The following is a 19,855-nucleotide window of genomic DNA, read 5'->3' on the forward strand; positions in this document are numbered from 1 at the left end:
GATCATCTCTAATGTTTTTGAAAGTTACATACACTACATAAAACAAACTCTCCAGATTAATTAGAAAACTGCAGAAGCTTAAATGTCAAAACGTAAATGTATATATATATATATATATATATATATATATATATATATATATATATATATATATATATATATATATATATATATATGTATGTTATATATATATTTATAACAATAAAAAAATAACAACATGCTACGTTTTAGCAAAGACAGGCACAGCTGTCTGAATGGCATAAAAAGACCCTGTAACTCATCTTTAAATTGCAATACTAAACAAAATATGCGAAAGCTGAGGAAACTGGAGCACATTCTCTACTACAGAAGAAGTGAAGTGTGTCTGCGTAAAAAGTAAATTGCAGGTGTGTAGAAACTAGTCAGAGTATTGTCAACAGGTCAGACAGAGATATTTGATGGATATCCACTGGCTACGTGGGTGTGTTCAATTTATATAGTACTTGAGTCTGTGATAACAGAGCTGTATTTGAGGGGGGGTGAGTTTTAAATCTGAATGCGAGTGTGTCACCAAAGTAACCTGGGGATGGGAATTACTACATTAATACACCACCCTGGTTATACAAATAAGGACAAAAGTCCATGTATACGGACAAACATAATTTATCAGGTCATCTAGTTTTGTGCTCCCAGCCATTTGATGCCATTATGCTATATTAATAGAAGAAAGGGTGGATAATATATAAGTGTTTATCTGTGTAAAAGTAATGCATTCACTAAAGATTTAATAACACAGCAATATTGTATCAGTTTTGATCTTACTGTGTGTGTGTCCACATCTTTTTAGCAAACTGAGGCACAGCATGTCTGAGGCTTAGATGACTGATTACACCCCCCCCCCACACACACACACACATATACAAATACAGCACAGTAAGGCAATCTGATTACACTAACAATAGCAAATAAAGCTCTTCCATCTATCAAATAGCTTTTCTTCACTTATTTGTAACTATCTGTCTTTCAGCTTTGTTCAGCGTAACAAACACAAAGTAATGGGAAAGCAAAACACATTGCAGAGCACACTGAGACCTGTGTAAAAATGGCTACAATCAAAAATTAGGCACTTTTATAAAAATAAACAAAACAAGTTGTATTTATATATATATATAGATAGATATATTCTCAGTAATATTATGTCTGCTATATATTTTTGTTCTATCATTATACTATTTAGCATCTCTCTTACAATAATTGAAAGTGTGTGGTAGAGGAAAAAAAGGATTATCGTTGGCTCCTGGTTGGCAATTAGAGTCGCAATGGCCCTTCATAAGCAGCTGAAGGATACGTCCATCTCAGTGATCTCTGGTGGAAATGACAGATAGTCTTTTGGCACAATTTTTTTTATATTGTTTGAACCAATGGCAGCTAATGAGAGTAAATGTTTTAATGAGGTTTCCCCTGCTGAGGGATGTGGGAAATCGCACCGTTTTTCAGGACACATCATGTGCACACACAGGCAAACACACTCACGCAGGAAGGACAGGTGCTGACTGGTCCAAATGCAGGAACACATTAACAATCTGCAATAAGAGAAACAGACAGAGACACTTGGTTAATCATGTTAAAATTATAAAAACAAAAAAAAAATTTACTAGTTAAGGACCCATAATTACAATCAGTGACCTTACATAAAATATGTCTATTGCAGATGATCAGTAAAATTACTGAATAAAAACATAGAATTATATACAGAAATGTTTAAAGGTTGTAATAAAAAAATCATTAATTAAATGTTTTTCAGGTTCATGTGACACTAAAGACAGGAGAAATGGCTGCTGAAAAATTTCAGCCATTTTTTACCATATGTTTGATCAAAAACTGCATCCTTGAGAATAAGAGACTTTAATCATTTATTTTTTTAATCTCAAAATTCATTCTTTCCAATACTTTTTAATTACCAAATTGGGCCAGAAAGCTTATTGTGTTAATTTTTTCAGATTCATTTGTGGTTTATTAAAATTGGGTTTATGCTTTGCTTTCTTATATATATATATATATATATATATATATATATATGATTTCTGACTATTTTCAATCTCAAGGCATCAAAATGATGTGTTTTCACAGTGCTGTCTTCAGATGTGAGGTCATTAGAGGGCACTGTATGCTGTCTACTGTATGCCATTACTTATGGTGGCAGTCTCATACTCATAGTCTTAATGTTAAAACAAACAGCATACCAGAGGATAACACAGTCACAGAGGCACCAAACTATTTTCAGTTTAGTCTAGAGACAGGAGACAGTGGGAAAAGATTCAGATATGCACACACACACACACACAGACACATGCAATCAGAGAAACACACACTTGAAAAATATCAAAAGGAAACTCAATGGACAGTAATAATAATAGCATCATTAATAATAGCATTGACTTGAGAGTTGCTCTTCTTTCTTTGTGTCTATATTTCTTCTACTCTCTAAAAGTATCAATGAACAGGTCCCATGGGATTTCCACATATTTTTTTTTTTACCTGGAGTTCTCACTTTCTCATCCTTTTTTCTTCACTGCACTTCCACTGTCAGACATGATTAAGGAACATCAAGATATACTATATTTCTGTTCTGCTCTTACCGCCATAATTTCTGTGTGTGCATTTACACAATGCTACTATCATATTCCTGATGCCCACATACACAGTCGCACACATCTGTCTAAATGCATAAAAAGGGCAGATGGGTTCCCAGTCAAAGATGTAGTGCAGAATGTGAACAGCCTACACTCCGAAGATTCCTACCTGTGAAAGTCAGTCAAAGCTACGGTCACACTAGACTGAAATTTCTACAGACACTGCAGCGTGGGTAATATAGCCTTGTGCTTGAGAATTCAGGGAAATATTTATTTACTTATTATAATACCATTTAATGTTAATTAATTTAATGTTAACATATTTAATTATTTTCATATTTTACACATTTTACAAAGTACCAGGCCTGTAACCAGGTCTGTAAAGTGACGTATACCTTGCACTATAATGTGGATTATTGGTAAAAAGGTATGGATTTTTCAAAGACTAATTCTTTAATTATTACCTCCGTCCTTAATTTGTGGTTAGTTACAAACATTCATTGTTACTTATTTCAACTGGGTGAAGGTTTACTTAAAGATTCAGAGGAGAATGGTATAAATAAGCATATATTTGACACTGAACCACAAAACTTAAGTATATTTATAGAAATAGCCAACAGATACATTGTATGGGTCAAAATGAGGATATTAAGTAATTATTTAGGATATTAAGTAAAGATCATGTTCCTAGAAGATATTTTGTAAATTTCCTCCCTAATAACAAATAAAAACTTAATTTTTGATTAGTAATACGAATTGCTAAAAACATCATTTGGACAACTTAAAGGGATATTTCAAACAAAAATCAAAATTATGTCATAAATAACTCACCCTCATGTCGTTCCAAACCCGTGAGACCTCCGTTTATCTTCGGAACACAGTTTAAGATATTTTAGATTTAGTCCGAGAGCTCTCAGTCTCTCCATTGAAGCTGTGTGTACGGTATACTGTCCATGTCCAGAAAGGTAAGAAAAACATCATCAAAGTAGTCCATGTGACATCAGAGGGTCAGTAAGAATATTTTGAAGCATCGGAAATAAATTTTAGTGCAACTGGTTCTTGACTCGAGAGTCTGAGTCTGTTGTTCGTTATCTGGCTCGGCTCGGTGTTCATCTTCAGTTCTCTCTTCACAGTTCAGTCAGTCTACTGTTTGAGTACATGGATTACTGTACTCCGGGATATTGGTTTGTTTTAACTCAGAGGGAGTGTCAGCCACATTAAAAAAGTTAACAGCTTAAGTCATTCGTGGATTAGTGCGTATTGGAGACGAAAACCATTTCAAACAATTCAGTTCGATTTGGTGAACTGGTTCAAGAAGATCCAGTTACATCGAATGATTCGTTCGCAAACCGGATATCACAAACTTCTTTGTTTTGAACTCGCTCACAACAGACCCAGAAGAGAAGACAATGCTGAATAAAGTCATAGTTTTTGCTATTTTTGTACCAAAATGTGTTTTCGATGCTTCAAAAAATCCTAACTGACCCTCTGATGTCACATGGACTACTTTGAAGATGTCTGTATTATCTTTCTGGATATGGACAGTATACCGTACACACAGCTTCAATGGAGGGACTGAGAGCTCTTGGACTAAATCTAAAATATCTTAAACTGTGTTCTGAAGATGAACGGAGGTCTTACGGGTTTGGAACGACATGAGGGTGAGTTATTAATGACATAATTTTCATTTTGGGTGAACTAACCCTTTAAAGGCGATTTTCTCAATATTTAGATTTTTTGCACCCTCAGATTCCAGATTTTCAAATAGTTGTATCTCAGCAAAATATTGTCCCACCTAACATACCTATCCTTATTTATTCAGCTTTCAGATGTATAAATCTGAATTTCAAAAAATGTACCCTTATGACTGATTTTGTGGTCCAGGGTCACACACACACAGATATATATACAATACTTTTTCTAAAATTAATAAAATTTTTAAAGTTATTGAATTAAGTCACTGTCCAATCCAATTGAATCATTATGAATTCACAGGAAATGTATTTTAACAGTCATTTTTAATTGTGAATGCATTTAACTGAAAACAAAACTGATTTGCTAAATCTCTTTCAAGCCACACATTCACGCCCCTAACATTTGATCATTTACAAAGGTTATGAATGTTGGCTGATATTTTATTCTGTAAGACAGACAAACTTTTAAAACAGCCAAACAACGAATAATGTGAATTCAACTATGCTCAACATCTTGTAAATTATAAGATCAGTGCACCTATGAGAATATTCCACCACTAATATGCTACAGTACAGCGTGAATAGATAATTTCTGTACATACAAACATATGCACACAGTGTGACTCCCCATACCTCATGAAAACCTAGAGGAGGAGTGAAATGTCTTGAGTAAAAGCGAAATGGTTCCAGTTGCCTATAGTAAACTACTAGATTTAAATCTGCAAGTCAGTAAGATTTTTGGAAATGCATTAAACTGATCAAGGGTGACATTTAATATTATAATGTTACAAAATATTTCTATTTGAATTCAACATCCTTTTGAACTTTCTATTCATAAAAGGACCCCCCCCCCACCCACCACCACCAAAAAAAAAAAAAACACATCCGAATGTTTAATCCACACACACACAACACAACGCAAACAACAGAATTATTAACATTAACAATAACAAGAAATGTTTCTAGAGCACCAAATCAGCATATCAGAATGGGACAATCAATGAAGTAATGGCTACTGGAAATGCAGCTTTGCAGGAATATTTAATATGACTATTTTTGAACCAGTCAATGCAGCCTTGGTGAGACTTCAAAACATATTTCTCCCTCATTGTTAATTCACATGATCAGTTCAGAACAGGCAAAATAAAGTAAATAAAATTATTCTGCTCAAAATGACCTCACTGTCTCCATCAGCAATACTTTTTCATCTCCATTTGTTGTATTTGTGTGTGAACTGGCCAGCTGCCACCTTCACCTTACAGTATGAAATGCCACAGAGCAGAGCAGCAAAATAAATCCAACAACACACACTCTCTCTCCCAAACTTATTATACCCTGAAACGACATACAGAACTTCCAAATTTTGCTATAAGTTTGATTGTATATTATAATAATAGCTGTTAATAGTGTTCATCATCTGTTTAAGTCTTTAACTGATTTCCTGTACATCTTCACTGATAAGCTAAATATTGTTTAAACTTAATTTTCTGTAACGCTGCATTGCAACAGTCTGTATCCTAAAAAGCGCTATACAAATAAACTTGAATTGAATTACTATATCAGCAGTCTAAACACACACATAAAACACTGTCTCTTTGTCATTCTCTAAACTAGTAGTCTAACTATGCCTATACCCACTACTGCTCTGAGTGCATACACATGAGTGAGTGTTTGTGTTTGACAGTATGTGTGTGGATGGTTTGTTAACAGCAGACAGATCAATTGGCTCTGCTCTCGGTACACCCACTTGAGTTAACCATAATCTCCCTGCAGACAAGCACCTACCCACACACATTTACCCATATGCATACACTCTTACACACACAAACCCATTCTGTCTCAGACACACACATACACATGCAGATGGTGTTTGCTTAACATAAATAGTAACAAGAGTTCATTGTCAGTCTTTTACGGTCTCATCAGTTGTGAAAGTAAAGTGACATGTGGCCAAGTATGGTGTCTCATACTCAAAATGTGTGTGCTGCATTTAACCCATCCAAGTGCACACAGACACATCCATAGAGAAGTGGGCAATGCTGCGGCACCCAGTGAGCAGTTGGGGGTTCAGTGCCTTGCTCACCTCAGTCGTGGTATTGAAGGTGGAGAGATTGCTGGTAATTCACTTCCCCACCTACAATTCCTGCCGGACCTGAGACTTGAGAGAAGTCCTACTCTATATCTAAATTTAACTTTCAACAACAGATATTTCAGCACAATGAATTTTCTGTACTGAATATTTTCTCCCTCTGCCAGTGTCTGGTCATATGATGCAATTTCAATGTTTAATTTCTGTTTGGAGTGTTACATGCTCTTGGTGCATGAAGATCTGTAAAGTTGCAAAGACTAAAATCTTAAATCCAAAGAGTTATTCTTCATTAAAGTTAAGACTTGTCCACAACCTCCTAAAATGGCTCGTTTAAACACGTCCCCACGTCTACATCAAAATGTGAGAAGATTTGCATAACACCGCCTAAATGTTCATGCAAACAAAGAAGGTGTAACTTTTATTCTTGCTGTAGTACAGAGTTGTTGTTGCCGACATGTTGTGAAGATGCTGTATTTCCTTGTGAAAGTGAAATTACTTTGGTCTTCCAAAAGAGGACAATATCCATCCGCACTCAAACCCGCAGTGTGTGATGCTTTGTGAAATATTTTATGGTGGACTGAACCTGCAGGGTAGCCTGCAATGAGTCGGTTCTCAAACGCTGTTCTATAAAGTTGGGCAGTTCCAATTTTGCAAAGACAGTCTGGCGCTTCTGACTCACAGCCTGTAAGTACATTTTTTATATTTAAAGAATTTGCCACTGATGATTCAAACGCGAGTTTTAAGCAGTGTAGAGAAGCGCTTGTTTGTCTTTTATCCGATGCAGACATAGTTTTATGTTTATGCGTCGCGATTATAATCAGTAATTATGTCCTCACTGGATGCAGTAATGGGCTTTATTGTTTTTTTTTTTCTGGTCGTGCTGGGAAATCTCATTATGTTAAGGGCCGTAATATTTCCGTCACAAGCTTGAGGTATTCGGCTAATCACAATGCACTCGATAGCTGGCCAATCAGCATACACCTCGCTTTTCAGAACGATGAGCTTTGTAATAATGGACTTGTTTCAGAAAGGCTGGGCATAGAGGAGCAACAATAATGAACATTATGTGGAAAATACTGTGTTTTTTTTACCTTAAAATGCAGAAAAGCATTGCATTACACCAAAAACATAACATAATGATCATAAAACCCCTTTACACACATGCATCTGACCAACTGGGCAAGCCATTACGCTAATGCATTAAGTTAGTATAAAGCTTAAAATAAAGAATCCTCATGTTTTTGGCAGCTTGGTTCACGTACTTCTCCTGCAGCATCTCTTTCTTTTTCCTCCACTATTTTTAGAAGAATTTTGTAAATCAGTGCTGTAATTTGACGTGACCATCTGAAGTTGGATGTACACTGTGGGCAGAACCAACTAATCGATAATAACAATCGTTGTTGATTATCTTAATTGTCGATAATAATCGATTTTACATATAACGATTACCTACATATTTCACATTCCCATTTGAATAAAAAAAAAGAAATTAAAAATCCACAATAGCGTTTGCAATAGCAAAAATATTGAAAGATTGATTAGTGTTCAAAAGAAAGCATAGACTATTTTTTATTTAGGTAATATAACACACAGCATAGTGTAAAATTGTACATGCAATTAAAAACTTAATAAATATAATTTTTTTTTTACGTAATGTATTTTGTATGGAAATACATTATCACAATATGTAAAAAAAAAGTTCACTGGCCACAAAAACATCTCTAGGACCAAGGTTTATTATAACTTATATATACTGAACTAATTATTAACATATTTTATTTTATTGAAAAATGTTGAATGCATGGTAGTAGTAACTAGAGCTGCAGGAGAAACAGTTGTTTGGTTGAGGGCCCTTGACTGTCAATCTAGATTTTACACATTTGCTGACCACGACCCTAATGAGCATTTATATATGTGTGTGTGATACTGCCAAATACTTGGAGAGGATGGGTGCTAAAGCTTTGGCTGACAAGCAGAGGCTGAGAGAGAAAGACAGACTGGCAGGGGGGAGAAAACGAACAACACTCTCATTACTATCACTAAGGAAACGAAGCAGATAAGTCTTCCTTTGACACAGAACAAATCAAAAGTCCAAAATAAGCATCAAAAATTTTTATCACACTACAAAAGCTTTTTTTTTTCATGTCATAAAAAGTTCTAGGCTTGAACTAGAATAAACAATGCTTGAAACTTCAAAATATAACCTTCGAAAGGTCAAGCATGTAAATTAACAGTACAGTCAAATACAACTACAAAAGGCAAGAGCCTCAGAGTAAATCCACACTCACCGTGAATAACAACTTTAACAGTGATGTTGTGATTCAGTAAATAAAAACTCAAATTTCAGTATGTACCTTAGGAAATAGCAACATTAATTATTCACATTTAAATAATACATTTATTTACTTTAATCTTCTTGTTTTTATCATTTTCACATTTTTACAATGATCTTCTCAAAACCTTTCCACAAACCCCCTAGCACTCCCTTGTTGCTCCCTGGGATTCGCCGGAAGACTTGATGATGACAGAATTCTGACCAAATATTCTATTTAAATTTTGTATAATGACGACAAGATATCTTGTGACCACTGCACTTTTTGGGTTGAGATGCAGAACAGGCCTTTGAATAAAATTACACTATTACTTTATTCAGTGGCTTTTGCTTCATCAGGTCCAATAAGGCTGCAGGATCAGATGTAGACTACAAAGAACTTCTAATGCAATTCGTATAATGGAACAAAACAACCAACCAAAAAAAAAACAAAAAAAACACAAATGCAAAATCAGCACATTAAATCAGCTTACTAAAGGAGAGCAAAGATTTTTGCTTTTACAACAAATATGCATGCTGACAAAAACATACCAATCCTAAACTGTGGGAAGAGTAATGCTGTGGACAAATTGTAATTTTTCTCCATGTTTTAACTGATGATAATTCTAGCTGGGTAATGTAATGAATCATCGCACAAACACAAAACACACACATACAGTGCCACGCATTAATGCTGGTGTGGGTAAATGCCCTCTTTCAGGTCCATTATAAAGGAATGTATTCTCCTCTGGACCGCCGATGGGTCAGCTAGATTACAGCTTCTTTGACCTACAGCAACCTGCCTGTCTAGACAGCTTTTGGTCAGAGCAGATTCCCCTCTTCTTAGCACCAATGTGGTGACTGGGTTTGTATGAGGTAAAGCCTTCAGAGCGTCACTGTGAGTCACACAATACCTGCATTGATGCTCTGCCTCCTTGTCTGTTTCTGTTAATCTTTTTCTGTCTATCAAGTCTGAACCTTACTGTATTTCAGGGGTTGCATACTCTCTCCTAATCCATTCTTTTGTTGTCTGTTGTCAACTGTCTTTTAACCACTAAAAACCTTTCTTTGTTTTTCATGCTATTCTTCTTATGCAATTTTCAATTTCCACCCCCGCAAACTTTCCACCCTGATGGTAAGTAGTTTAAGACAGATTGCTTTCAGGATGCTCATCAAGCCTAGCACTGAACTAAATTGCAAATTCAAGAATAGACATGTCTTTCTTTTATAAAGGTTTGGGCAAGACTAAATCTTTTTTTTTTTTTTACTGCATATCTGTTGTTTCAGTTATGGAAGATGGGACACTTACTCAAATTAGTGTGGCTCGCTAGGTCATCACACACAATAAAAACCTTCACATGGACAGGCACCATTCAATTTTTCTACATGAAAATTTGTGCAATTTCTGTGCCACTTGTAGCACCAAATAGAATAGTAAATAAAATGTCTGTTTGCAAAAAAACTTCTTCCATCAGCTATTTAAAAAAAGAAAAAGGTAATCCGCCTTAAAAAAAAGCATGCTTCCTACATTAGCAGAAAAAAAGCATTTAATGTCATGACATACACTAGCTTAATTATGACATTTCATGTTAACATTAAATTTTATGCAGACCAGAGTATTGAGAACCATTAGATTACACTGACCTGAAGCTTGTGACAAGAGCAATAGAAGCTACTCATTGATTATTAGTTATTTTTAAGACAGCTATATGCACCAGTTATGTGATCATTGTCAATGCCATATCCTTGAGAGAAAAATAAATCCTCCTTAGTGCCAATTTATAAATTAAACATTTAATAAAGGATTGAAATTCCAGTAGTACATTCTAGCTGTCTGTATGTTACAGAGATAGAGAGAGAGAGAAGTTCAAGATGAAAGACTTAATGGAAAGAAAGGAGAGAGAGAGAAAAAAGAGGAGAGAGATGAGCAGAAGCAGAACCACATTCAGGAACATTTTCAGCAAGACTGAAGTTAAATAGCCATAATTATCTACAATCACAGTGAGTTAAATATATATGCGGATACAGGGCTGCTCAGAGGTATCCCTTATAAACACTTAGACAAGCCACAAATATGCTATATTCTTTATCCACACACATCACAGACACAAATATGCATATGTCTGTACTCACACTGCCCTTACCATGTGCTCATGACCTGTAACAAAGAGACACTATACAACCAACAACAAAAATAATCTGTGGTTAATACTTCAACGCAGAAGCTGTCAGATTTTTCTTACACTCCACCTACCCTTCCCTAATGAAACTAGGCAGAGAGCGGTCCAAATAAAGAACTAGGCCTCTTACGATATTTACTATTGTTCTATAACAAAAGAAAGAGAGGAGTGAGGCCCCAAAATAACCCTTGAAAAGCCCATTACCATCACTGTGAGCCCCAGCAGGAAATATTTTTAAATTGCCAACACAAATAGACTGAATAACAGATAAAAAATTACTGCATCTATTTCTTGATTGAATGTTAGAATAGTATGTTGATCTGGGACATTGTTTCTTTATGGCCTTTATAATACTTCCTTAAGGAGATAATGAATTTTTAAAAAGTTTGAGCTTTTACCTTTGCTGTCCTTCCTGTTGCTCTGATGAACTCTTAATTCATCTGATTTGATGAAATCTATGCTGGCATATGTGTTTATACTGGAGCTGATGTTTCCTCCTGCTCCACCCAATCCCCCAGTCAACCCTCCTACTACAGGAGAGAAAAATGAATGAGGGCCAGAGGGTCCATCTACAATGGTTTGATTCTCCTTACTGACCAAGTCCAAATCAATGTAGTTCAGCCCTTGCTCCAGGGTTAAAGAAGATGCCTGAGAAGCAGGAAGATTTGCTACTCCAGGGCTGGCACACTGTGCAGAGGGTGGCTGATTATTAGACCAAAGGTTGTTCTCTAATCCTTGCTGTCGTGATGGACCAACATGTGGAGTTTCAGAAAAAGGAGAAGGGGAAGCAGAGGGTGAGAGGGGGTGAGTTGGGGGTGTGATAAATGTCTCTGAGCGATGCCGCCTTCTTGCTGTTGATTCGGCCCTGACTAGACGGGCACCCTGATCCACGTTTGAAAAAGCCTTGGATGAGGGGAAATTAATGTTATGCTCCTGCTCCATGGAGGATGACAAAGGTGTTTGGCCAGCTTTTGGGGACTTGGATGTTGTATCTCCACCCAATCCAAACTTCATCTCAGTATAGTCTGTAAAAGGAGCAGAAGCCACATCTGTAGATGTCATGGCTGTCATGCTGCTCTTCCTGAGTCCCATTTCCAATTCTTGTTCTACTTGATGAGCTCTGTTGATCTCCTTTTTGACCATTGGGGCAGGTTTAAAAGAAGAGAAGGTAGTGAGAGAAGAAGGTGAGCCACCTAAGTCCATATTTACATATTCAGAAGATAAAGAGATTGAGGTGGAGAGGGGTGCTGAGAAGCTCCGAGGAAGGTTAGCAGATCCACCTTGACTGTGACATGGCTGTGGTCGGTGAAAGGCTCTTCGATGTCCTTGTGCCATAGAGTTCCCTGACTCAGCCATAGCCATCCCCATGTTATGTCCTCCTCGCTCACCCTGATATACAATGCTAACATACTCTCCTGGGCTCTGGGATGCAGTTGAGAGCAAAGTCTCTCTGACTCTCGGCAGCGTATTGGCTTTGGATACATCAACAAAAAAACTGGATGACTTGTCCTTCCTTGATGGTAAATGACCGTGTTTCTGAACACCTGACCCACATCTCTGCTGGTGATGGTGTTGGGATGAAACTTTGGGGTGAGCCCCCCCTACCCTGTGTCCTGCACTCAACCTAGTTGCTCTTCCCATTCCACCAACAGACAGAGACAACGATCTGTCCTCAAGGCTTTCACTGCTAGCTGAACTGGAGGAAAAAGAGGAGGAGGATAGAGACAGTTGTCCACCACCACCTGAACCCACAGGTGTGTCCCCTCCACAATGGTAACCACTATGCCCAGCTTTTACTCCAGCTTCACCTCTACCCATGCAAACTCTGTCCAGATCATCCTCAAAACGAGTTGAGAGGGTGGTGTGTTTGTATGAACGTGGCAGCGAAAAATAAGAATAAACCATCTTTGGCTGCAGTGGTTGCTGCTCTGGGTGTGATGGAGGAGTACTACAAGCTGACCTGGCACTTATTGGTGACATGTTCATGTATTCGCTGCCTGTCCGACTTTCCATGCTGCCCCTACTGCCCCAATTACATCCACTTAGGCCGTGTAAGTCTGGTGAACAGCTGCTGTTAGGAGACATCAACATGTAGCCCTCATTGATGGGTAGGCGGATGTGCTGAGGGGGTGAGACACTACTGTTGGGGGTCATGGCCATGTATTCATCTCCACCTTTTGGTACTACATCTGATCCAGAAACTGATAGTGACAACGAAGCAGGAGGAGCCGTAACGCCAGGTAGCATAGACATGTATCCACTGTCAATTGAGTAGTCTTCAGGACCCCCTTTAGTACTGACTCCTTTATCAGCTGAGTTTTCCTGCACCAGTGATGTTGTAGTTGAACCCCCTGAGCCTCGGCGAGATGTGAAAGACTCTCTACTTGCACTGCGTGACATAACTGCATAGTCTTCTTCATCCTCTTCTTCCTCCTCCCTGCGGCGTGGGACCAAATGCTCTTTGATAGAAGTGGGGGGAAGGGAAGCACGCTTGCTGAGCAGCCTGCGCTCAACCTCACACTCGCGACTAGATGAACGACGAAGAACCCTGCGTCCATGAACACGTTTGTGACACCCATCTCGATGACCCATCACGATATAACTGGCTCCACCTTCAACAAGGGCAGCAGGGAGTCCTGTGGCTAGCAGTGAGTGCTCTCCGGGGCTAGAGCCGTACTCGTCTGATGAACCATAATCACTGGGTGATCCTGACATCGACACTCTCTGAGGTATTCGAGCATAAGTGCAGATGGGCATTGTTCCAAAGACAGCTCCACCCAACCCACATTCTGACCCATGACCAGAGCTGGATGAGAGGCTGGGGGCTGGGGAAGGTGCAGGGTTAGGGGTGTATCGTGCCAGGCTGAGGGTGATCTTTGCTGGAGTGGGTGCTCGTGTAGGTTTAGGCCTCAGGGTTGGGGTAGTTGAGCAGGATGAACCATTGAGACTTGGACTTGTGCTGAGTGCCGTTGCTCTGCCCCCTCCATCATCTGTGCGAGCCCCAATGCTGGCTGTCCGTGACCTAGAAAATCCATGCCGTGGAGTTGGAGATGTGTTGCTGTTGGAGACACCAGGAGTTTCCGTTCTAGCACGTCTGGAAAAGCCAACCTGTGAAGGTGGCAGATTTGGATGGTGTCGTCGAGAAGGTACACTGATAGGGTTAGAGGCAGTTCCTCCTCCACAGCTCACACCAACAGTCTGGGATTTGCTTCTTTGACGAAACTCTTCGCTCAGAGCCTTCATAGCCTTCAAGAAGGGTCTCATGCATGTTCTGCGCCACCACCGAATCTTCTACTTGCATCCAGAATTCTCCAGGGCCTGTCATGGCAGAACGACCCACTTCAATGAAAAAAAAGTTCTCTGAGTGGCCACAGCGTCGCACATTCATCAACTGGAGGACCACAGCTGCAACATCAGAGTTGAGCTTGACAAAGTTGACTGTTTTGTCTGTCAAGCAAAGTCTGTAGATTCCAACTAGATTTCTGGCCTGGCCTAAACCTTTAGGCCAGACTTTAACTTGCCAGACCTCCTTAAAGGCAGAGCCAGGGGAAGGCAGTCCACAGTCTCCTGCACTGCCACACTCCTCAGGAGTCTTACCTATAAATATAAAGGAAGAAATAGAAACAATAAAAAAGAAATATGCATATAATTAAAGCAATTGTAATGTTGATTGTGTCTATCCAGCTACTTATAGACATAATTTAAACATTACATTTCTTCAAATAAGCATTGTCACAAAAATTTATATTTTTTCCATAAAGAACAGTATTAGTTAAAGAAAGCTTTTTTATTAAACCATGCTAATATGAAGAAAATGAGTAACTTGCTGGTCACATTCTAAAACTTGTTGAGTGGTTGAATTTCATAAGTGGGGGAAAAAACAAGTACAATGTTATATATATTGTACATGTTTGTCTTTTCTAACCCAATGTCATCTTCTTAATAGAACTGCCACGAAATCATCCTATTTAATTAAATATACATACATATTTTAAATACTTAATTACCACATAATTTATCCTCACATTTTGTGCAGTTCAAAAGGGTGAACGTTTATATATATATATATATATATATATATATATTATATATATATATATAATATATATATATATATATTGCTATTAAGCGCAAGGTCGGGGATTCCCCGGGAACACGGAACACATGATATGTAAAAATGTATAGTCTGAATGCACGTTAAGTCGCTTTGGATAAAAGCGTCTGCCTAATGCATAAATTTAATTTAATTTATTTAATTTAATATATATATATATTGTTAATATATATATTATTTAAAAAAAAAAAGTTCTGTGCCATCCAAGCCAATCAGATAGGTCAGGATTAATTCTTAATGGTTTGACTATATACTTACTGGTTGTAACCGATTTGTTTGCAACCCACACTTGCATATAGTATTTTGTAGCGTCCTTGTAAAAAAAAAAACGACAAAATTGAAGATGCTCTCTGTGCAGCAGCTTGATAAAAACGCTACAGCCAAGTGAATCCATTATAGCCTTTACTGACGCTAATCAAACCGAGAAAGCTTTATAGAATCGCTTGCTCGGCAACTAATGTCTCCATATCATCACGCTGATGGCCTGCTGTTCAACCCGGTGATCGGTTCATTCAGCAGAGGGGGGAGGGGGGGGGGTTCATATTCTACCAAAACAAGAGAGATGGGGAAGGGGGAGACCCGTATTCCAATAAACAAGCACGGCAGCCGCGGCTCCCCTCCCCGGCAGAATCGCTATGACAGAAATGTAGGTTACACGCACAACATGCACAAATGTGTAGAAGCTCTCCCCGCGGGTATACAGCACTATCATGTGCTTGTTCTTTGAATCTGCCCGTTTGTTGATGTTGAAGCAAGAGTCCAGGTTCACTGCTTTCTTTGGGACCGGTGATTTGCTTCGGAATTTTTTTTTCGTTTTCATAATATTCGAGTCTGGCCGGGCCCTGCTCCGAGGCAGACCGGAGAACGAAAAAGCGCCGGTGCATAGATTTCTGCTTGCGGAGATAACCGCTTTTCCGCACGTCCTCGTAGCTCTGCGGCTCCATCGCCGCCTGGTTCTCCATTGCTGGCCGAGTTTCTTTTTTCAATGTCTGCCTAAAATCTGGGGTAGATTTTACATTCGTTCATTATAGCTGCAGTTCTCTTCTCTCTCATCATGCAATCACGGTACCTCGAGGAGAGCCCAAATAAGCGCGTGAGCTTGTTTTCCTCCTGCTCCAGCTTATATGGCTATGTGCACCCAGGCTCCACTGACAGGCGTGCACATGCGGCATGCGACGTCTGCACTAGCATGCAGTTCTGCTGTATATCATTGCAAGCGTATCAGAATTGTTTACTGTACAGCTCTTGCCCGCACACTCGGATGCCCCCTCTGTCTGTACGAGACTGGTAAACCCCGTTACTGCCAGTTCATGTACACGGTGTACACCGAGCAGAACGGAGACTGGGCAACATTGATTTCAGTGATGTCTGGAGATGGATTTGTTGAACGAGACAGTTCGGAATCCTCTGGGTTTAATTAACACATTTCGCGTGCCAGATTTTCTATTGGATATTCTATTATAGATTGTGATTGTGAATTTGGGTATGGCAATTCTGGGGAAATTTTGTCGGACTTTTTTTTTCTTCAAGGATCTACAAATCTACAAATTATTCTGTTTGTCACGTAGTAGTGCATTTTTTAATTATTAGCCTACTGTAAATGCGGAATCCCCTTCTCTGCGGTCATTGGCAAGTCTCTCGCGCTAGTGCATCCCTCATAGCGAGGCGTTTGCGACACCTGTTGGTTGCCTTTAGAAATTTTTGTGTCAGTGCAATACGGCGAAACTCACTAGCCTTTTTTCACTTGAATCAAGAAATTAAACGAATATTAATACTGACTGAATTAAGCATTTTGCGATTATCTCCATAAACTGTACACGAATGCGTGATTGCCTTTATATTTCATATGAAAACGGCGGCAGACTTCGATCGGCTCCTTCCTGTCTTATATAGCGCGTTCTTCAATCCGCAGACCGAGAGACAGAGAGGACAATATGTGTGTGTGTGTGTGTGTGTGTTTCTCGATGGACTGTTATAATATCTGCATCTGTGTGCAGTCATAAATACAGTTTGCAAAATATAATGGGGGGGAAATCGGTTTTCCATCTCCTGTAAAGTTTCCGCTGCGTTCACCCTCATCTCACAATAGCTGTTTCCTCCAGCGAAAATGAAGTAGCCTACTTAACACATTAAACGACCATGTTGCCATTTTTATTTGAAAACTTTACTTCTAATATAAAACATGTACATGTGGCAAAACGGTTTGCATATTAAAGATAAAGAAAGGGTTGTAGGCTACTAGCAAACAGTACAATTTTGTGTTTGAGAGAGAGAGAGAGAGAGAGAGAGAGAGAGAGATCAGGATTCAGGAAGACTTGTATGGCTTATTCAGTATACCTGAATAAATGATGTAATGGAATACAATAAGTTGCAAAATGCAATAAAATGCAATAAGTTTAGTTTACCACCTTACCTTATTAGCCATTTATTTTAAAAATGTATTTATATGTTTATTATTATGTTTTATTATTATACCCTATTTGGTGGTTGAGTCCCCCTAAAACAAAAATCTTAAAATTTTCCCTGGGTGAGAACCTTGAGCAAGGCACCGAACCCCAAACTGCTCCCTGGGCACCACAGCATTAGCTGCCCACTGCTCCGGATGGGTGTGCACTTGGATGGGTTAAATGCAGAGAACAAATTCAGAGTATGGAATATCATACTCGGCCGCATATCACTTCACTTTAACAAATAAGTATGTGTTAGATAAATAAGTATATAAGTGTATAAATAGTGTGTTCCACAATTATTGTCAAGTGTTTAAAAGATGGATTGCCTGCAGTGTTGCCAATTTAGCAATTTAGCAACTTTTTCGTCCAAAAGAACCTATCAACAAATGTAGCTATTTTTTCATTTATTTGGCAGCTTTTAGCAACTTTTCATAAGTGACTCAAACAATAAAATAAATACATACAGTGATCTGTTGGATGGGGGCCAGCTGGTCAGCACAGGTTTTCAGACAGGGTGGTGTAACACAATCTGGGCCTGGTGCTTTCTTTCTCTTCTGCTTCTGGAAGACCTGGCATAGTGACACTCAGTGACATAGAGTTTGGACAAACTTACGAGTATAAATTAATTATAAACATTTAAAATATAGTTTAATTATGTCCATCAAAATATAGTATAACTTTGTTTGTATAAACTATATATTTTATATTTTTATCAAATTTCCCAGCGTCTCACTTTAGGAAATGTGGTTCAGAAAAGTGGGACAGTATGATTAACCTAATGTGGCACAGTTTTTCAGTCGGTCAAAAATGTGTGGTAGGGCATGGTTTGTGGGACAAACAAGGTTATTATATATATTTTCTATATTATGTAATATTAGAATGCGGTTACTGCAGATGTTTAAATGGGTCATATGATGCAATCCCAATCTTTCCTTTCTCTTTGGAGTGTTACAAGCTCTTGGTGCAAAAGATCTGCAAAGACTAAAGTCTCAAATTCAAAAAGATATTCTTTATCAAAGTTAACGGTCCACCACACCCCCCTGAAACGTCTCGTTCTAAAACGCCCCCACATCTCTAAGTCACTATGTGGGAAGATTTGCATAACGATGCTCAGATGTTCACGCAAAGAAATAATTCTCGTGGTGGTATTGTTGTTGCCGCTGCCGCCATGTCGTAAAGACACTGTATGTTTGGTTGTGAAAGCAAATTACTTTGATTGGCCTTCTAAACAAGGAAAATATCCACTTTGTCCAGAGTGATGCACAGTGATGACCAAGATGGTAACATTCCGCTCCACTCACTTTGAGCTTCAAAAACGCTCTTCAGAAACCTACAGGTGACATCACAGACACTACGTCCGTGTTTTTACAGTCTATGCTTATGATAGGATATTTCTTCTGTGCAACCTAAGAAATATTTATTTCAGAAAATTTTATCAGAACCTAAAGATCCATGGTTCACACAAGCACAAGATACTTTCACATTTTATTCTATGACACAGTTACACCCCACTCTTGAGTTTTTTTAAACGGTCACGTTTCTTTAAAAAGACAGTTGCTAACAAGTTGCTAACAAGTTGCTAAATGGGACTACAGGCACTGTGCTGGGGGACTAGAATTTTATTGAATAGTATGTGGAGACAGGTTTTTCATTAAAATGTTCATATAAATCAAGGATTTATTGACTTTTAATGCACCTTATTTCTAAATCTACAGAAATATGTGCTTTCATATGTCATTTAGTTATGGTTATTTCATTTATTTTCTATAATATTTATTACTATTTATTAGTTTGGCTCTATTTTTGTATATATTCAAGATAATAACAAAAAGGTTTATGCAGTGTGGATTAAAATTAAATTACAGAGTAAATCATTTCCCTGAACACAAATTGTTGGGAGTATGCTGATGGTGACATTGAAGGCAAAGACTGGAGCTGTAGTTCGTTTATAGCCTAACTTTAGCTTTTAAGTTCTGCCCCTTTAATTTAGGCTTCATGAAAGTTTTAATTGTTTTGTGAAGTTTAGCTTGATGGACAAAACGTGTAAGTTTCATGAACACAGTTTTTTTTTTTTTTTTTTGCTATAAACCAAAAGCCTATGGAAAACTTTGCTTTTTGTTGAGGGAACCAGTGTGATCGGCCTGCTCTGTTCTTGTGAATCTCATTACTATCTAGTATTGCCTTATTGTATATCTGTTTTTTGCAATTAAAAAAAACAGCCGATCGGCCTACAAAGTGACGTCATACATAAAACATGCAACGCGGACTATTGTGTTTCCCGGAGTTTTATTCAGTCACTTTATATTGGACATTTTAACAGTATTAAAGACAGTTAATTCAAATGTTTCTTACATTTAAGGGTATTTAAGGGTATTCTGTTGTCTTCGCTCGTTTTAACCATATAT

At 38.2% G+C, this 19,855-nt stretch overlaps 1 pseudogene; it reads right to left on the minus strand.

Moving 5' to 3' along the window:
• Nucleotides 1-230: 230 nt before the first annotated feature.
• Nucleotides 231-15,345, minus strand: LOC113049093 (insulin receptor substrate 1-like; annotated as a pseudogene).
• Between the last annotated feature and the right edge of the window lie 4,510 nt (nt 15,346-19,855).

This window comes from Carassius auratus, chromosome 30 (assembly GCF_003368295.1).
Source record: "Carassius auratus strain Wakin chromosome 30, ASM336829v1, whole genome shotgun sequence".
Lineage (NCBI taxonomy): Eukaryota > Metazoa > Chordata > Actinopteri > Cypriniformes > Cyprinidae > Carassius > Carassius auratus.